The sequence below is a fragment of the Papaver somniferum genome, unplaced genomic scaffold, assembly GCF_003573695.1.
Source record: "Papaver somniferum cultivar HN1 unplaced genomic scaffold, ASM357369v1 unplaced-scaffold_52, whole genome shotgun sequence".
In the NCBI taxonomy this organism is placed as follows: Eukaryota; Viridiplantae; Streptophyta; class Magnoliopsida; order Ranunculales; family Papaveraceae; genus Papaver; species Papaver somniferum.
The window spans coordinates 1,157,711-1,168,226 of NW_020647860.1; the positions used below are offsets into that span (position 1 = coordinate 1,157,711).

Sequence of the window (10,516 nt, forward strand, 5' to 3'; positions counted from 1 at the left end):
ATCTATGATCGTAGGTTGAGCAGTATATTGTTCAGAGAAGTGGTTAAGAATGAGTTGAATCACATCTTCCTTCTTATTAATCCAATTATTTTGTGGATCCTGAAGTTTTTGAATATTATTGCAGGCCCGATGAATGGTTGCTTTAGTGTGGAAGAAGGTTGTGTTAAGATCACCTGATTGTAGCCATTGAATTCTGGATCTTTGTTGCCAATATGTTGCATGACATTGTAATAGCTCATTATAATCCGTCCTCAGTTGCTTTTCTTGAACCAACTAGAATTCCAGTTCATTACCCGATTGGGTAGCATATTGATGTTGTGCCGTTTTAATCTTTACCATCGATTTTTTGATCATAGTTGGAAGGTGTCCAAAAGTTTCCTCGTTCCATTCCAAGAGAGTTTGTCCGGTGGTTATGAGCTTTAATTGAAGGTCTAGAGTAGGTTTTAAATCTTGTCATTGTATCCAAGCTGAGTCGATCACTTGTTTGAATTGCGGGTGTGTGAGCCATAAATGTTCAAACTTGTAATTTTTTGTTCCCTGCCAATCTATTGCTTTCTTTGTAAAAGAATTGGGGCGTGATCTGATGTTATTTCGGAAGGTGGGTAACTGCGCATGTGGATTTTCAGTACGCCATTGCTGGGTTGCAAGTGCTCTGTCTAGTCTCTTGTCTAGTCTCTCCAGAATTTTGTCTTGCCCCATTTGGTTGTTTCTCCATGTATATGGATCTCCACGGAAGCCCAAATCCATAAATACCACCTGGTCCATCACTGTGAGCATGGGTTGGGCTTGAGCATAAGTTACTTGTCTTCCTCCTTTTTTTTCTGATTGATCCAAAACGTCGTTGAAGTCGCCTAGCAAAATCCATGGCATGGATGGATTGATGTTGTTGAAGATTGATGAGAAGTTGTGCCAGAAGTTTTTCCTTATATCAGGATGTGGTGGGCCATAAATACCAATGCATACCCAGGGTTGTTCAGGGGGTTGTGGGGTGACCAAGGCATGTATGTAATTTTGAGAGTGGAGTAAAATCTGAATACTTAGATTATGTTCCCACATTAGGTAAAGACCACCTCTCCTTCCAATTTTAGGGACAGAGAAGTGATTCTGGAATTGTAATGAATGAGCCAGTCCTAGCATATGGTATTGATTTGCTAATGTTTCGGAAAGAAATATGATTTTAGGTTTATGAAGGGAAACTAGTCCTCACAAGTGTTGAATGGTTGATGGAACGTTTATTCCTTGACAATTCCAAGCTAGGATTGTCATTATCGAGGAGAAGATTGTCTGGAAAAGGGATTTTGAGGGGTTTTATGGAATATTGGTGTGGAGGAGATTGTATTACGGCACTTACAAGAAAAAACTTTTCAAATACAATTATAACCTATAAGAAATGTTGCAAAACTCTAACCATATACAAAAAAGCAGTAAGAAGGTATGCTTTATAATGCAGCACTTACAAGGGAATTATAAGATACAAAATGTGCGGAAATGAAATTAATTCCGACTAATACACAAATGTCCGACCTATTACACACTTGAAAATGCCAATGAGCAAGGATTGCAAGAAAAGCTTGAAGAGGTAGCTAAACAATATATATAATAAATTAAAAGTGAGAGATTTGATATGACCAATGTATTTTGAGTGGACTTACATGTGGGTTAGCCGAATCAGAGGAGCATGGGTTTGGGATAGAGGGTATCATTTCTTCATATTCGGTATATTAAAAGGAGACAGTGAGGAGGTTTGAGATAAGCCGAATTCTAACAAGTAGACTAAAACAACAAGAAGGTTTGATTATTTTTTTTGATAAGTCAAAAACTTGTAATAATAGATAACAAATTTACAAAAGATAATTTGCAAGAAAAGAGGTCACAGCGACCCCAAAAACTTGCAAACTATTTAAAACGAAAATAAGTAACATTTGGATATTCAACTAAAAGCAAAAAATTAGGTCTACCATCATAATGTATACCCTCCTCATTGCCAAGTAAACATCCTCTTTTTGCCATTGCATCAGCCGAGAAGTTCGCCTTCCTATAGGTATGAATAAATCTGATAGCATTATAATGTCCACAAACTGACTTCCACCTTTGTAAGGCAATAAAAAGTTTAGGCTAGTAGGATACAAGAAGGTTTGAGAAAAAATTACACAAAAGAAATTAATCGCACGATAAGGATATACCCAAAGAAAAAGACATCCTAAATTACTGAACATTATGTAAACTAAGCCCATAAAAAGAACAGACATATAAGAATGTAGAGATACGGTTCTACAGATGTTTGATTATTTCCGAGACATGGAGAACAATGAACATTCTAAACCTAAAAAACAAATCCAGTACAAAACATTAATTCAGTAAACCACACAAGGCTAAAAGTACACAGCTAGGTACAAGTCAAGAAAAGAAAATACATGGAAGATAACTCGGCCTCAGATCAGGAAAAAGTCAAGGGATTGAGAAAATAGTCTAAATAGCTTTTCAAAACAACTGCAAAACACCAGCAGAACATCAAATTAAGCCTTTGAAAGAAAATTAAGAAGAGAACCGAGAGAAAATTTTCTACACAAGTTAAATTATAACCAGGATAAGGTGAATTATCGAAAAAATCTAAACCTAATTTAAACAAATCCAATACAAAACATTACATTAAACTCGCTAAAACACATAAGGCCAAAAGAAAACGGTTGGGTACAAGAAAAGAGTAAAGAAAACAGGGGAGACAAACTGGGAGTCAAACAGGACAATGTCAAGGGATTGGTTAGAGAGTCTATATGGCTTTCCAAAACAAATTGCAAAAACATCTCACAACAACTTCATAGGAAGTTACATATTTCTAGATTAAAACTAGTAAACTCACAATTTCATATTGATTAACATCACAAACAACTTCTTAGGAAGTTACATAATCCTAGATTATGATTGTAAACTCACATAATTTCATATTATTTTGCACCACAATCACAACTTCTTAAGAAGTTACATATTCTTAGAATAAAACAAGTTAGCTCACATTAAATCATAATGGTTAGCACCACAAATTCAAAAGAAATTACAGAAGCTAAACTGGATTTCAAAACAAATTTCACATAACCAAGCTGCAGATCATTCTCTCAATTTCAAAAGAAATTACACATCTTTAGATTATAACAAGGACTCACATAAATCCTATTTAAAAATTACCACAATTTCAAAAGAAATTACATAACTCCAAATTAACCATACATAATTAAACAAATTAAACTACCTCATTTCCTAGATGAAACACAAGAGAGGGAGAAGGAAGCTAAATTCCTGATTGCACTTCAACAAAAACCAAATAATAGATAAGAAAGGATCATTCTAGAGCACCAGAAATCAATTAATCAAACGGACCAAGAAAACCCTCAATTCAAATGAAGGGAGCAAACATTACAACACCTAAGAAGAAGGAAATCAGAGATCCAAACAGCAAGTGTCAAACCATAGAACAAAGGGAACAAAGAGTGAGAGAAAGGCTTAGTTCTACAGTCTGAATTGAAAACCCTTAAACGAATTGAAAACCCTTAAACAAATCGAAAAACAACTCAGTTAATAGACCCTAAATCGCAACCCTAGTTCTTAAACCCAAAGCAAAATAAACAGAAAAATAACCTAGGATCATGATTAAACATTAAAACTTAAAAATGAAACAAGCCTAGAAGGAAAACCCCAGTAGGATCACTAAAAACTAAAATAAAATGGGCAACCCTAATCAGATAAAAGGAAAAAAGAGGAGGAAAATCTCGCCCCGTCAACAGCCTCGTACCTTAATCAGCCTCCTCTATTACATCCCCATGCTCATGATTGATCTAAACCCCCAAGTGGTCCTTCGGTTCACTCAGAGAAGAGAAAATCCGCCATGAAATCCCAAAAGAGCGACGAGAGAGAAAGTTCTAGAAGGGGATATTTTGATTCGTATTTCTTCTTTTTTTTCTTCGCATCGAATGATGATAGAAGAAGGATTTTGTTTATCAATTGAATGGATGTGCACGAATCTCTGCCTCTGTTTGTGCGGTACTTCAATCAAATAGGATTATCAAAAAAAAAAGCATCCGTGGATCTCGATTTCTTGAAAGAAATTCTGGGGATTTTGTTTATTATCAATTGAATGGATGTGTACATCTGTTTGTGATGTACATGAATCAAATAGGATAATCATTAAAAAAAAAAAAAAAAAAGGCATCTGTTTGTGCTGTACTTGGATTAGCAAAATCAAAAGGAACGCAACTTTGGATCTACATCAAGGCGTCAAGCTAAGTTTTCTTCCGTTTTTTTTGGGTTGATTGTATTGCATTTTTTCTTTTACCATTATAGCTATTAAATCTATGATGATGTTTGATGGTTTGATTATAAATCTATGATGATTGAAGGGTTGATTGGATTGTATCATACATACACTAATTTGTCTGTATGTACGTTAACTTGTGAAGAAAATATCGTGAAAGAAAATCAGTTCGTTTTCCGAGATCCCATCTCTTCGCGAACCCAAGAGAAACCGAAATCTGTTCGGAGGAAGAAAATTTGTTATGTTCGGCGGTTCCTGTGTGTTCATCATCTGGGAAAAGTAGAGAAAGGGATCCCCCGTTCAGGGTGCCATCCCGTTCCAGACCCTGCCCCGTCTCTGTGCTGTTCCAGACCCAGCACTGTTCCAGGTGCCATCCCGTTCCGGCCTCTGTTCCTGACCCAGCACTGTCCCAGGTGCCATCCCATTCCAGCCCTGTGCCGGCTGTGCGCGACCAAAGCTACACTGGTTCCGCGTATATTCAGTGGGAACCAATTTTGAGGTATGTAACAAAATTGGGTGTTTTTTTTTTAAGTCAATATTTGTTGGGTTATTTGCCTGTTGATTTCGATCATTAGGAATTTTGGTTTTGTTATTATTTTGTTCTTTTGAATATGAGATTGGCTATAGTTGAATGATGTTTTCCTTTTATTCAATTGGTTGTACCAACACGATTTCATTGTATTCATTTGGGATTATGAGTACTTGAGCACCATTATTGGGTACTTGATATTTTTTCCCCAAATTTAAATGTGACGTGGGATGTAATCCATTTGCTGGCATAGTGAAATATGTGCAGAGGGACATGTATCATTTGACAAAGATGTACTTTTGTCTTTGGTAGTAATAACTCCAACACACAAGTATCAACCGAACATGGGACCAGCTAAAATGTAATTCTAGCTCCCATGATAAATGAAAGAGTTGGAAATGCACCTGGTCATATGTGTTGGTATATACAATGTAATGTGTGTATCATAGTAGCAACGAACTTCTAAAGGAGGTCATACTCTAGATATCAACTTTAATGACAAGAAGAACTTTGCCTAGCCAATTGACTATTTAATTGAACTATTCCTTTAACGAATTTATAAAGGAATATACACTAGTTGTTGAACTAATTCCTTATAATGTGACTACAATGATTGGATCATCGAGCGAAGCACTGCTCAAATTTTCTTTCCAAGATGGAAGAAAGATTAAAAGTCACAAAATCTCTATATGTACCGAGAGCTAATCACCTTGTTAAATTCCAAAGTGACCCATGCAAGTGGATATCATATGGAAACTCACCGTGATGAGAATGTAATTGACTGCATCTTTTATAGTCTCTAATGTATTTAGAAGGAAACATATTTTAGAGAAAATAATGAGTTAATACCAGTGAAATGTAAATCACTATAGTATTTGGATTATTGAATTCATATTGATTCCGACGATGAAATGTTGGTAATTGACTCATACAGGCTTTGACATAACCATAACGGCACTTTGGTTGTTGAATGATGTTTTGTTTTGAAAGGACTCTCACAAACATCACTATATTTGAGTGAACTATACAATGGGAAAAAGATTGACAGAATGTGAAGTGAAGTCATATCTCTCAATAAGTGTTTTCTAAAGTACTAGATGCAAAACCCCCCTTCCCATTATGCTTTTAGGTGATAAAGCATATCACTCATTTTTACAAAATCTTTAGTAAAACAGGATTGAGATCATCCTAAGATGCAAATGGTAAACAATCCATATTACAAAGAAAACAAGGTGAAATTTAGAAAAATATTCATGCAGAATGCAGACCATTAAAGTGACTTATGGATTTGGTGAATGTTTTGACATTTTGGACTAGTTATAGTTCCCAAGAAATTTGCGTTTGAAAACTCCTAGAACATATTACACAATGCAAAGTGGAAAGGCTCACCACCCTTGTTAATGCTAGAGAATTTACATCAAAAGGACTTGATGAATATCGCATGTTTAATAGGATCAATATAGAGCATCTTATACCCAATGGTCTCGCAGAGGCTACCATCAAAGGTTACAGATGGTGCCTAAGGAATAGGTTATGCGTACCAACCTACCTTTTATTTCTTTGGGGATATGCAATATTACGCGCATCTTTACTTTATTCGTTTTTAGACCCCAATATTAGTCAACCTATTTTTTGTGTACCAAATGGTAACTGGATTTAAGCCTGACGTTCGTGTTCTTACGCATTTTTGTTTGCACTATACATGTACCATTATGACTCCACATCGTACTATGATGGGTCTTCAAAATTGTTAAGTAGTTATGTTGGAAATGAGTTACCAACAATTATCCGCATTTTTAAAACCTTTGGTAGGAGATCTTTACCGTTAATTTTGCGGTTGTCATTTTAATGAGATAGTCTTCCCGTCATTAGGGGGAGATAAAAAAAAAGTATTTTCTAAAAGAACGACAGGAATTGTCGTGATGTGTTCCCACTGTGTCTCATATTGATTCTTGTACACAAATGTAAATGTGAAGTGACAATGAATAATCGATTTTCAGAATGTACACTGATGTCGCTAAAGTGACAAGATTACACATACCAGCTGCAAATATTCCTTCAAGGTTAGAAATCCTCAGTATGGGGTACACCATAGACTAAGGTGTTGCAACTACACTGGGTGGAAGTGTAGCTGAGGCCGTGGCTTCATAAAGGAAGATGGAGAGACCACCATGTTCGATCAATGCTCACTTATAAAGGAAGTAGGTGAGTAAGGAACAAATTATTTATATCATCAGAAATCATCTCATAAGATTGTCTCTGAATATGTCCATGAATCAAACTAGAGGACGCTCCAAAGATTAATGATTCCAGAGAAAAATGACATCCCAAGTGGATTATGAGAATACGCACGAGTCACTGGAAAGATCATGCGAGCATATTGATGATTAACTTCATATACATTTGCTTAGGAAAATAAAGCAAGATGAGATCGAACCAAGCTCTTTGTTGCTTAATTTCAAGGAAGAACGTATTTGGCCTATACAATCCAGGTAGAACTTGGTTATTTGACAAATATACAGGTATTTAGTGTGGTAGTGCTAACCAACTAAGTGTAAAGCCTATTGGACATACGTGATTAATTTGTCACAAAGCATAACGAGAAGAAAACAGTCTTAAAGTATAAAGACTCGCCTTGTGGCGCGAGGTTTCTCACAAAGCCCTGGAATTGTTCTCTTGTAATGAACTTTATAGTATTTCGCTACTTAATTAGCTTGGTAATTTCAAATGGACTTGAAATGCAACATATGTATGTGGTTGTTACGTATCTCTGAAAGAATCAAGAGATAGAAGATATTTACAAAAGTACTTGATAGCCTTTTGTTACCCAAATCAAGTGACTCTAAACCACAAAGTGTGTTTACAGTTAGATATAACGCTCACTTATAGATTGAACCAATCAGGTGGATGTGGTATACCCGTCTATGTGACTATTTGATTTGGAGGGGGTAGACAAGTAAGTTATTTTCATTGCGTATTCACAAGAAAGTTCCTGATTTGGAATTGTAGTTATCTATGTCGATGATATAGACATGATGGGTACTGTTGATGTGATAAGAGACCTTAAAAGCTAGTTGAAATCCGAATTTGAGATGAAAAATCTGGGGAAAGCTCGACCGAATACTGAGCTTGTGGTATATTATTCCACCAGTTTGCATATGTCTAAAGTTATCAAACAATTTAACAAAGACATGCATCCTGATAGCACTCCCATGATTAGTCGAGGTTCAAATGTAACTAAGTGACCATTTCGTCTAAAGAAAAATGACGAAGATGTGTTGGGAAATGAAATTCCCATATCTAAGTACAATAGAAGCATTGTTGTACTTATTATAATAATGTACTCGATTAAATCTTAAATCCTACGGGAACTTGTTAGCTAGATGTAGCTCAGCGCCAATGCAACGTCATTGGAATGGAACGACGAATGTAATCATGTACTTAAAAATAACCATTGACATGAATTTGTTTTATCCCTGCAAAGACTAAAAAGGAATGCTAAAGGAACTGCAATATAAAAGTTGTTTATTATAGAGGAACAATAATATCTCCTCTCCAATGAAAGTAATCAGGGGGAGATATGGTAGACTATTTTCTAAGTCATTACCGATATTCAGTTTCGAAAAGTACATGACTAAAGGAACTGTTTGGAACAACTCTGAAAGTAAGAGGGGGAGATGCCGACATCAGGGGGAGGATCCAAGGATATGATGTCGACATATTTTACTTCGAAATTGAAGTTGTGTTGTACTCTTTTTCCCTTCGATCGAGAATAGTTTTTTCCCAAGGGTTTTGTTACTCGACAAGGTTTTTAGCGAGACAACACTAAAAGCATCAAGTATGTTGAATGTTGAAGACATAAAGATCGCGTTGATATTACTGAAAATATCTGAATCAAAGAAATGAAACGCGATAGTATGTTAAGCAACGTAACTTCCAGAATCAACAACAAGGTATTATAAACATTCAAGTCACCAAAGTAAAGTGTGATAAACTTCTTCTGACTGCATTAGACTAATGAAAATTGTCTGACATAATGTGGAGCATCTAATAGTGTGTTGAACTATTTTCCTTCACTGAGGTTACTTTTTCCTACATGGTTTTGTTACTCGGCAAGGTTTTTAATGAGACAACAACAAACACTGGTAATGTAATTTCCCAGCTAAGGCTATTGTCTTTCCCAGGAGGATTTTCTGCCTTAGGAGTTTTGAAGCAACTAGTCAACTTCAATGGAGCAAAGTGATCATCTAAAACAGATCACCTTTACTTGCATTTGTCACGTTGTACTTTTTTCCCTTCGTCAAAGTTTTATCTCATTGGGTTTTCCTTGTCAAGGTTTTAATGAGGCAACGTATATTCATCCAACTGTGCTTTAAGATTAATTGATATTGTACTCTTTTTATTTAGTTCAGGTTTTGTCCCTCTAGGTCTTTCCTGACGAAGTTTTAATGAGGCAATTAACTTAGACTCGTCAATCTTTGAAGATCGTATTGCGTGTGAAGAACTACATGTAAAATACGAGACAACATGTGAAGTACTACATGTGAAGAGTTGTACCAAGGTTTTGTCCCACTGGATTTTTCCTTCTCAAAGTTTTAATGAGGCAATTGATTTCGGCACAGTCATCAAGGAAAGAACGGCATTTGAAGAACTATGTTAGAAGCACTATATGTGAAGCACTACATGTGAAGTTCTGTTGGACCGCACAAGGAGGAGTGCTGTAGGGCCTACGACCCATAAATGTGCGTCCCAACTAGGGTTTGCTTTTCCATGTATATATATGTTATTGGAGTCCATGTAATACTACTGATGCTAATCAATAGAAACTCTCTGCCTCTTTGCCTTTCCTAACTTTCCACTACAACAATAATAGAATTTTATATAATACCCGATAAATACCCGGAACCGACGGGTATTCAAATTTATTAACGAGTCCGATTCCGGGTCCATCAAGTTAGGAACCGAATAAATTAACCGGTTCCGGGTAGTAGCCGATTGGACCCATTGGATCCCCTAGCATAAAGTCTCTTTTAAAATGGAAGATTTGATCAAATTTGGTCTTACTATGGGTAGAGGAAACCCCTAAACCCCAAGCTCAATCAACCTCTCTTTCAGCCGATTTAATGAGTGAAAGTCGTCACTACACGGCATATACTTAGCCGTGTAAAATAAACAAAATAAAAGCGATAAAAATTTCACCTTTTGGAGATGAAATGAAAACAAACAAACAAAGAAAACAAATTATTTTCTTTTTGAAGCTCAAATGAATCAAAAAGCAAACAACTAACCTGGTGAAACTAAAATGAAAAAAGAAGGCAAATAGTTTAATTTTTGAAATAAAATGGAAAAGGAAAAGACACAGTTTTCTAGTATAGCCTATTATCCACTCTATTCCACTGTGAATTTTGCACTCCTTCGGTGACTCTTTTTCATTTTGAAAAGAATAAACTCTAAGACCTGTTCCTATGCACATGTCAAGACGCTGATTTTGTCACTTTAGCACCCACCATGGGTATGCCAAAGTGGAAAACATATCTGCTTAAGTGCCAGAAATACCACTTAGGCATACACGACGGAGTTTCTAACGAGCAATAGAGAGTCCATCTCTATATGGTCATGACATCGCTCGTTGGTCATTCCAGCTCCAGCAATAGTTACCATGTCGCTCGTTGAGTTGATCA

General features: G+C 36.1%; 1 long non-coding RNA gene across 1 annotated transcript; it reads right to left on the reverse strand.

Moving 5' to 3' along the window:
• Positions 1 to 1,769: 1,769 nt before the first annotated feature.
• Positions 1,770 to 4,562, reverse strand: LOC113342989. The gene is made up of 2 exons (XR_003356963.1): positions 3,788 to 4,562; positions 1,770 to 2,089 (listed from the first exon to the last, which is right to left on the reverse strand). It is a non-coding gene; the product is annotated as an uncharacterized LOC113342989 (long non-coding RNA).
• Positions 4,563 to 10,516: the final 5,954 nt, after the last annotated feature.